The following is a 9,305-nucleotide window of genomic DNA, read 5'->3' as shown; positions in this document are numbered from 1 at the left end:
TATGAAGCATCAAAAGGAGTCTATGAGTATGTATAGAAAGCCCAAGATCAAGGACTCTTTGGCCAGAAATATGTTCTGGAGGTCAAAAGGGGACCTCTGTATAGCTGATTTATCATAAAAAGGAGTCTATGGGCCCTATCTTGCACCCAGCGCAATTGACTTTGTACACTGACGCATGTATCATTCCTATTTTGCACCCGCGCAAAGCGCGCTTTTCCCTCCACAGAAGCACGTCGCTAAACTAGGGAATGAACTTGCGCTCATTGGGCGGTTCAGCGCAGAAAAGGAGGCGTGTTCCGGCGCAAACGTTCCTTCATGCTATTTTGCAGGTTTAGAAAACAATTGCGCCACTAACCAGGAAAAAATAGTTTAAAGTCAGTGGCGCGTTGCGCATGTTATTCATATGCTATTTTAAGGGCGCATGCTTGGCCATAATCAATGAAGCGTGTGCACAACGCGCATACACTTTGATTCTCTCATCTACACAGAAGCAGCAGTTTTCATTTTTGCAAATCATACATTATTATGATAGATAGATAGATAGATAGATAGATAGATAGATAGATAGATAGATAGATAGATAGACAATTTATTATAAAAGCATACATCTAGCTTACACATTTACCCAAATTATCATACTCCTTTTTAACCGAAGTTAATTTGGGTGGGTTTCTCCATCCCCAACGTCCCTGACGAGAGCGTTGCTCTCCTTGGCTGTGAACCGCTCCTGGCACGCGTCTGGCAAATCCGCCGTTATAATAGGAATCCGCTTTAGAACAAAGCGCGCCTGCTCTTAAAGGGAATGTGAGATGACGCTCTGATTGGTTTATTTCACGTTACGCCCAAACCACACCTATGAATAATGAAGCTACTTCAGACCAACCCATTTTAGATTTGCGCCTGGCGCAAGAGTCATTTATCCCGCTGGGAAAATAGCAACAGCGCCAAGACCCGCCCACAAAGTTACTTGCGCTTTGAGCTTTGACACTTGCGTTTCAGATCGTTAAAATAGGGCCCTATAACTTTCTATAGTTTGAAAAAATGTTAGGACACTTTGACCACAAATAAGTTCAAAAGGTCAGATATGGACATCTATATGGCTTATGAAGCATCAGAAGGAATCTATGAGTATGTATAGAAAGCCCAAGATTGAGGACTCGTTGGCCAGAAACATGTTCAGGAGGTCAAAAGGGGACCTCTTTATAGCTGATTTATCATCAAAAGGAGTCTATAACTTTCTATAGTTTGAAAAAATGTTAGGACACTTTGACCACAAATAAGTTCAAAAGGTCAGAGTTGGACATCTATATGGCTTATGAAGCATCAGAAGGAGTCTATGAGTATGTATAGAAAGCCCAACATTGAGGACTCTTTGGCCAGAAATATTTTCAGGAGGTCAAAAGGGGACCTCTGTATAGCTGACTTATCATCAAAAGGAGTCTATAACTTTCTAAAGTTTGAAAAATTTTGAGGACACTTTGACCACAAATAAGTTCAAAAGGACAGATATGGACATCTATATGGCTTATGAAGCATCAGAAGGAGTCTATAACTTTATATAGTTTGAAAAAATTTTAGGACACTTTGACCACAAATAAGTTCAAAAGGTCAGATATGGACATCTATATGGCTTATGAAGCATCAGAAGGAGTCTATGAGTATGTATAGAAAGCCCAAGATTGAGGACTCTTTGGCCAGAAACATGTTCAGGAGGTCAAAAGGGGACCTCTTTATAGTTGATTTATCATCAAAAGGAGTCTATAACTTTCTACAGTTTGAAAAATTTTGAGGTCACTTTGACCACAAATAAGTTCAAAAGGTCAGATATGGACATCTATATGGCTTATGAAGCATCAGAAGGAGTCTATGAATATGTATAGAAAGCATAAGATCGAGGACTCTTTGGCCAGAAATATGTTCTGGAGGTCGAAAGGGGACCTCTGTATAGCTGATTTATCATCAAAAGGAGTCTATAACTTTATATAGTTTGAATTTTTTGTAGGACACTTTGACCACAAATAAGTTCAACAGGTCAGATATGGACATCTATATGGCTTATGAAGCATCAGAAGGAGTCTATGAGTATGTATAGAAAGCCCAAGATCGAGGACTCTTTTGCCAGAAATATGTTCAGGAGGTCAAAAGGGGACCTCTGTATAGCTGATTTATCATCAAAAGGAGTCTATAACTTTCTATAGTTTGAAGAATTTTGAGGACACTTTGACCACATATAAGTTCAAAAGGTCAGATATGGACATCTATATGGCTTATGAAGCATCAGAAGGAGTCTATGAGTATGTATAGAAAACGCAAGATCGAGGACTCTTTGGCCAGAAATATGTTCAGGAGGTCAAAAGGGGCCCTCTGTATAGCTGATTTATCATAAAAAGGAGTCTATAACGTTCTATAGTTTGAAAAAATGTTAGGACACTTTGACCACAAATAAGTTCAAAAGGTCAGATATGGACATCTATATGGCTTATGAAGCATCAAAAGGAGTCTATGAGTATGTATAGAAAGCCCAAGATCAAGGACTCTTTGGCCAGAAATATGTTCTGGAGGTCAAAAGGGGACCTCTGTATAGCTGATTTATCATAAAAAGGAGTCTATAACTTTCTATAGTTTGAAAAAATGTTAGGACACTTTGACCACAAATAAGTTCAAAAGGTCAGATATGGACATCTATATGGCTTATGAAGCATCAGAAGGAATCTATGAGTATGTATAGAAAGCCCAAGATTGAGGACTCGTTGGCCAGAAACATGTTCAGGAGGTCAAAAGGGGACCTCTTTATAGCTGATTTATCATCAAAAGGAGTCTATAACTTTCTATAGTTTGAAAAAATGTTAGGACACTTTGACCACAAATAAGTTCAAAAGGTCAGAGTTGGACATCTATATGGCTTATGAAGCATCAGAAGGAGTCTATGAGTATGTATAGAAAGCCCAACATTGAGGACTCTTTGGCCAGAAATATTTTCAGGAGGTCAAAAGGGGACCTCTGTATAGCTGACTTATCATCAAAAGGAGTCTATAACTTTCTAAAGTTTGAAAAATTTTGAGGACACTTTGACCACAAATAAGTTCAAAAGGACAGATATGGACATCTATATGGCTTATGAAGCATCAGAAGGAGTCTATAACTTTATATAGTTTGAAAAAATTTTAGGACACTTTGACCACAAATAAGTTCAAAAGGTCAGATATGGACATCTATATGGCTTATGAAGCATCAGAAGGAGTCTATGAGTATGTATAGAAAGCCCAAGATTGAGGACTCTTTGGCCAGAAACATGTTCAGGAGGTCAAAAGGGGACCTCTTTATAGTTGATTTATCATCAAAAGGAGTCTATAACTTTCTACAGTTTGAAAAATTTTGAGGTCACTTTGACCACAAATAAGTTCAAAAGGTCAGATATGGACATCTATATGGCTTATGAAGCATCAGAAGGAGTCTATGAATATGTATAGAAAGCATAAGATCGAGGACTCTTTGGCCAGAAATATGTTCTGGAGGTCGAAAGGGGACCTCTGTATAGCTGATTTATCATCAAAAGGAGTCTATAACTTTATATAGTTTGAATTTTTTGTAGGACACTTTGACCACAAATAAGTTCAACAGGTCAGATATGGACATCTATATGGCTTATGAAGCATCAGAAGGAGTCTATGAGTATGTATAGAAAGCCCAAGATCGAGGACTCTTTTGCCAGAAATATGTTCAGGAGGTCAAAAGGGGACCTCTGTATAGCTGATTTATCATCAAAAGGAGTCTATAACTTTCTATAGTTTGAAGAATTTTGAGGACACTTTGACCACATATAAGTTCAAAAGGTCAGATATGGACATCTATATGGCTTATGAAGCATCAGAAGGAGTCTATGAGTATGTATAGAAAACGCAAGATCGAGGACTCTTTGGCCAGAAATATGTTCAGGAGGTCAAAAGGGGCCCTCTGTATAGCTGATTTATCATAAAAAGGAGTCTATAACGTTCTATAGTTTGAAAAAATGTTAGGACACTTTGACCACAAATAAGTTCAAAAGGTCAGATATGGACATCTATATGGCTTATGAAGCATCAAAAGGAGTCTATGAGTATGTATAGAAAGCCCAAGATCAAGGACTCTTTGGCCAGAAATATGTTCTGGAGGTCAAAAGGGGACCTCTGTATAGCTGATTTATCATAAAAAGGAGTCTATAACTTTCTATAGTTTGAAAAAATGTTAGGACACTTTGACCACAAATAAGTTCAAAAGGTCAGATATGGACATCTATATGGCTTATGAAGCATCAGAAGGAATCTATGAGTATGTATAGAAAGCCCAAGATTGAGGACTCGTTGGCCAGAAACATGTTCAGGAGGTCAAAAGGGGACCTCTTTATAGCTGATTTATCATCAAAAGGAGTCTATAACTTTCTATAGTTTGAAAAAATGTTAGGACACTTTGACCACAAATAAGTTCAAAAGGTCAGAGTTGGACATCTATATGGCTTATGAAGCATCAGAAGGAGTCTATGAGTATGTATAGAAAGCCCAACATTGAGGACTCTTTGGCCAGAAATATTTTCAGGAGGTCAAAAGGGGACCTCTGTATAGCTGACTTATCATCAAAAGGAGTCTATAACTTTCTAAAGTTTGAAAAATTTTGAGGACACTTTGACCACAAATAAGTTCAAAAGGACAGATATGGACATCTATATGGCTTATGAAGCATCAGAAGGAGTCTATAACTTTATATAGTTTGAAAAAATTTTAGGACACTTTGACCACAAATAAGTTCAAAAGGTCAGATATGGACATCTATATGGCTTATGAAGCATCAGAAGGAGTCTATGAGTATGTATAGAAAGCCCAAGATTGAGGACTCTTTGGCCAGAAACATGTTCAGGAGGTCAAAAGGGGACCTCTTTATAGTTGATTTATCATCAAAAGGAGTCTATAACTTTCTACAGTTTGAAAAATTTTGAGGTCACTTTGACCACAAATAAGTTCAAAAGGTCAGATATGGACATCTATATGGCTTATGAAGCATCAGAAGGAGTCTATGAATATGTATAGAAAGCATAAGATCGAGGACTCTTTGGCCAGAAATATGTTCTGGAGGTCGAAAGGGGACCTCTGTATAGCTGATTTATCATCAAAAGGAGTCTATAACTTTATATAGTTTGAATTTTTTGTAGGACACTTTGACCACAAATAAGTTCAAAAGGTCAGATATGGACATCTATATGGCTTATGAAGCATCAGAAGGAGTCTATGAGTATGTATAGAAAGCCCAAGATCGAGGACTCTTTGGCCAGAAATATGTTCAGGAGGTCAAAAGGGGACCTCTGTATAGCTGATTTATCATCAAAAGGAGTCTATAACTTTATGTAGTTTGAAAAATTTTAGGACACTTTGACCACAAATAAGTTCAACAGGTCAGATATGGACATCTATATGGCTTATGAAGCATCAGAAAGAGTCTATGAGTATGTATAGAAAGCCCAAGATCGAGGACTCTTTGGCCAGAAATATGTTCAGGAGGTCAAAAGGGGACCTCTGTATAGCTGATTTATCATCAAAAGGAGTCTATAACTTTCTATAGTTTGAAAAAATTTTAGGACACTTTGACCACAAATAAGTTCAAAAGGTCAGATATGGACATCTATATGGCTTATGAAGCATCAGAAAGAGTCTATGAGTATGTATAGAAAGCCCAAGATCAAGGACTCTTTGGCCAGAAATATGTTCTGGAGGTCAAAATGGGCCCTCTGTATAGCTGACTTATCATCAAAAGGAGTCTATAACTTTATATAGTTTGAATTTTTTGCAGGACACTTTGACCACAAATAAGTTCAAAAGGTCAGATATGGACATCTATATGGCTTATGAAGCATCAGAAGGAGTCTATGAGTATGTATAGAAAGCCCAAGATCGAGGACTCTTTTGCCAGAAATATGTTCAGGAGGTCAAAAGGGGACCTCTGTATAGCTGATTTATCATCAAAAGGAGTCTATAACTTTATTTGGTTTAAAGAAATTTTTAGGACACTTTGACCACAAATAAGTTCAAAAGGTCAGATATGGACTTCTATATGGCTTATGAAGCCTCAGAAGGAATCTATGAGTATGTATAGAAAGCCCAACATTGAGGACTCTTTGGCCAGAAATATGTTCAGGAGGTCAAAAGGGGACCTCTGTATAGCTGACTTATCATCAAAAGGAGTCTATAACTTTATATAGTTTGAATTTTTTTTTAGGACACTTTGACCACAAATAAGTTCAAAAGGTCAGAGTTGGACATCTATATGGCTTATGAAGCATCAGAAGGAGTCTATGAGTATGTATAGAAAACGCAAGATCGAGGACTCTTTGGCCAGAAATATGTTCTGGAGGTCAAAAGTGACCCTCTGTATAGCTGATTTATCATCAAAAGGAGTCTATAACTTTATTTGGTTTAAAGAAATTTTTAGGACACTTTGACTACAAATAAGTTCAAAAGGTCAGATATGGACTTCTATATGGCTTATGAAGCCTCAGAAGGAATCTATGAGTATGTATAGAAAGCCCAACATTGAGGACTCTTTGGCCAGAAATATGTTCAGGAGGTCAAAAGGGGACCTCTGTATAGCTGACTTATCATCAAAAGGAGTCTATAACTTTATATAGTTTGAATTTTTTTTTAGGACACTTTGACCACAAATAAGTTCAAAAGGTCAGAGTTGGACATCTATATGGCTTATGAAGCATCAGAAGGAGTCTATGAGTATGTATAGAAAGCCCAACATTGAGGACTCTTTGGCCAGAAATATGTTCAGGAGGTCAAAAGGGGACCTCTGTATAGCTGACTTATCATCAAAAGGAGTCTATAACTTTCTAAAGTTTGAAAAATTTTGAGGACATTTTGACCACAAATAAGTTCAAAAGGACAGATATGGACATCTATATGGCTTATGAAGCATCAGAAGGAATCTATGAGTATGTATAGAAAGCCCAAGATTGAGGACTCGTTGGCCAGAAACCTGTTCAGGAGGTCAAAAGGGGACCTCTTTATAGCTGATTTATCATCAAAAGGAGTCTATAACTTTCTATAGTTTGAAGAATTTTGAGGACACTTTGACCACAAATAAGTTCAAAAGGTCAGATATGGACATCTATATGGCTTATGAAGCATCAGAAGGAGTCTATGTGTATGTATAGAAAGCATAAGATCGAGGACTCTTTGGCCAGAAATATGTTCTGGAGGTCAAAAGGGGCCCTCTGTATAGCTGATTTATCATCAAAAGGAGTCTATAACTTTATTTGGTTTGAAGAAATTTTTAGGACACTTTGACCACAAATAAGTTCAAAAGGTCAGATATGGACATCTATATGGCTTATGAAGCATCAGAAGGAGTCTATGAGTATGTATAGAAAACGCAAGAACGAGGACTCTTTGGCCAGAAATATGTTCAGGAGGTCAAAAGGGGCCCTTTGTATAGCTGATTTATCATAAAAAGGAGTCTATAACTTTCTATAGTTTGAAAAAATGTTAGGAAACTTTGACCACAAGTTCAAAAGGTCAGAAATGGACATCTATATGAAGCATCAGAAGGAGTCTATGAGTATGTATAGAAAGCATAAGATCGAGGACTCTTTGGCCAGAAATATGTTCTGGAGGTCAAAAGGGGCCCTCTGTATAGCTGATTTATCATCAAAAGGAGTCTATAACTTTATTTGGTTTGAAGAAAATTTTAGGACACTTTGACCACAAATAAGTTCAAAAGGTCAGATATGGACTTCTATATGGCTTATGAAGCCTCAGAAGGAATCTATGAGTATGTATAGAAAGCCCAACATTGAGGACTCTTTGGCCAGAAATATGTTCAGGAGGTCAAAAGGGGACCTCTGTATAGCTGACTTATCATCAAAAGGAGTCTATAACTTTATATAGTTTGAATTTTTTTAGGACACTTTGACCACAAATAAGTTCAAAAGGTCAGAGTTGGACATCTATATGGCTTATGAAGCATCAGAAGGAGTCTATGAGTATGTATAGAAAGCCCAAGATCGAGGACTCTTTGGCCAGAAATATGTTCAGGAGGTCAAAAGGGGGCCTCTGTATAGCTGATTTATCATCAAAAAGAGTCTATAACTTTCAATAGTTTTAAAAATTTTGAGGACACTTTGACCACAAATAAGTTCAAAAGGTCAGATATGGAAATCTATATGGCTTATGAAGCATCAGAAGGAGTCTATGAGTATGTATAGAAAGCCCAAGATCAAGGACTCTTTGGCCAGAAATATGTTCATGAGGTCAAAAGGGGACCTCCGTATAGCTGATTTATCATAAAAAGGAGTCTATAACTTTCTATAGTTTGAAAAAATGTTAGGACACTTTGACCACAAATAAGTTCAAAAGGTCAGATATGGACATCTATATGGCTTATGAAGCATCAGAAGGAATCTATGAGTATGTATAGAAAGCCCAAGATTGAGGACTCGTTGGCCAGAAACATGTTCAGGAGGTCAAAAGGGGACCTCTTTATAGCTGATTTATCATCAAAAGGAGTCTATAACTTTCTATAGTTTGAAGAATTTTGAGGACAATTTGACCACAAATAAGTTCAATAGGTCAGATATGGACATCTATATGGCTTATGAAGCATCAGAAGGAGTCTATGAGTATGTATAGAAACGCAAGATCGAGGACTCTTTGGCCAGAAATATGTTCAGGAGGTCAAAAGGGGACCTCTGTATAGCTGATTTATCATCAAAAGGAGTCTATAACTTTCTATAGTTTGAAAAAATGTTAGGATACTTTGACCACAAATAAGTTCAAAAGGTCAGATATGGACATCTATATGGCTTATGAAGCATCAGAAGGAGTCTATGAGTATGTATAGAAAGCCCAAGATCAAGGACTCTTTGCCCAGAAATATGTTCATGAGGTCAAAAGGGGACCTCTTTATAGCTGATTTATCATCAAAAGGAGTCTATAACTTTCTATAGTTTGAAGAATTTTGAGGACACTTTGACCACAAATAAGTTCAAAAGGTCAGATATGGACATCTATATGGCTTATGAAGCATCAGAAGGAGTCTATGAGTATGTATAGAAAGCCCAAGATCAAGGACTCTTTGGCCAGAAATATGTTCATGAGGTCAAAAGGGGCCCTCCGTATAGCTGACTCATCATCAAAAGGAGTCTATAACTTTATATAGTTTGAATTTTTTTTAGGACACTTTGACCACAAATAAGTTCAAAAGGTCAGATATGGACATCTATATGGCTTATGAAGCATCAGAAGGAGTCTATGAGTATGTATAGAAAGCCCAAGATC

The sequence above is a fragment of the Abramis brama genome (genome assembly GCF_963993115.1).
Source record: "Abramis brama genome assembly, chromosome: 6".
NCBI lineage: Eukaryota > Metazoa > Chordata > Actinopteri > Cypriniformes > Leuciscidae > Abramis > Abramis brama.
Note: the sequence above shows the minus strand (reverse complement) of the source record.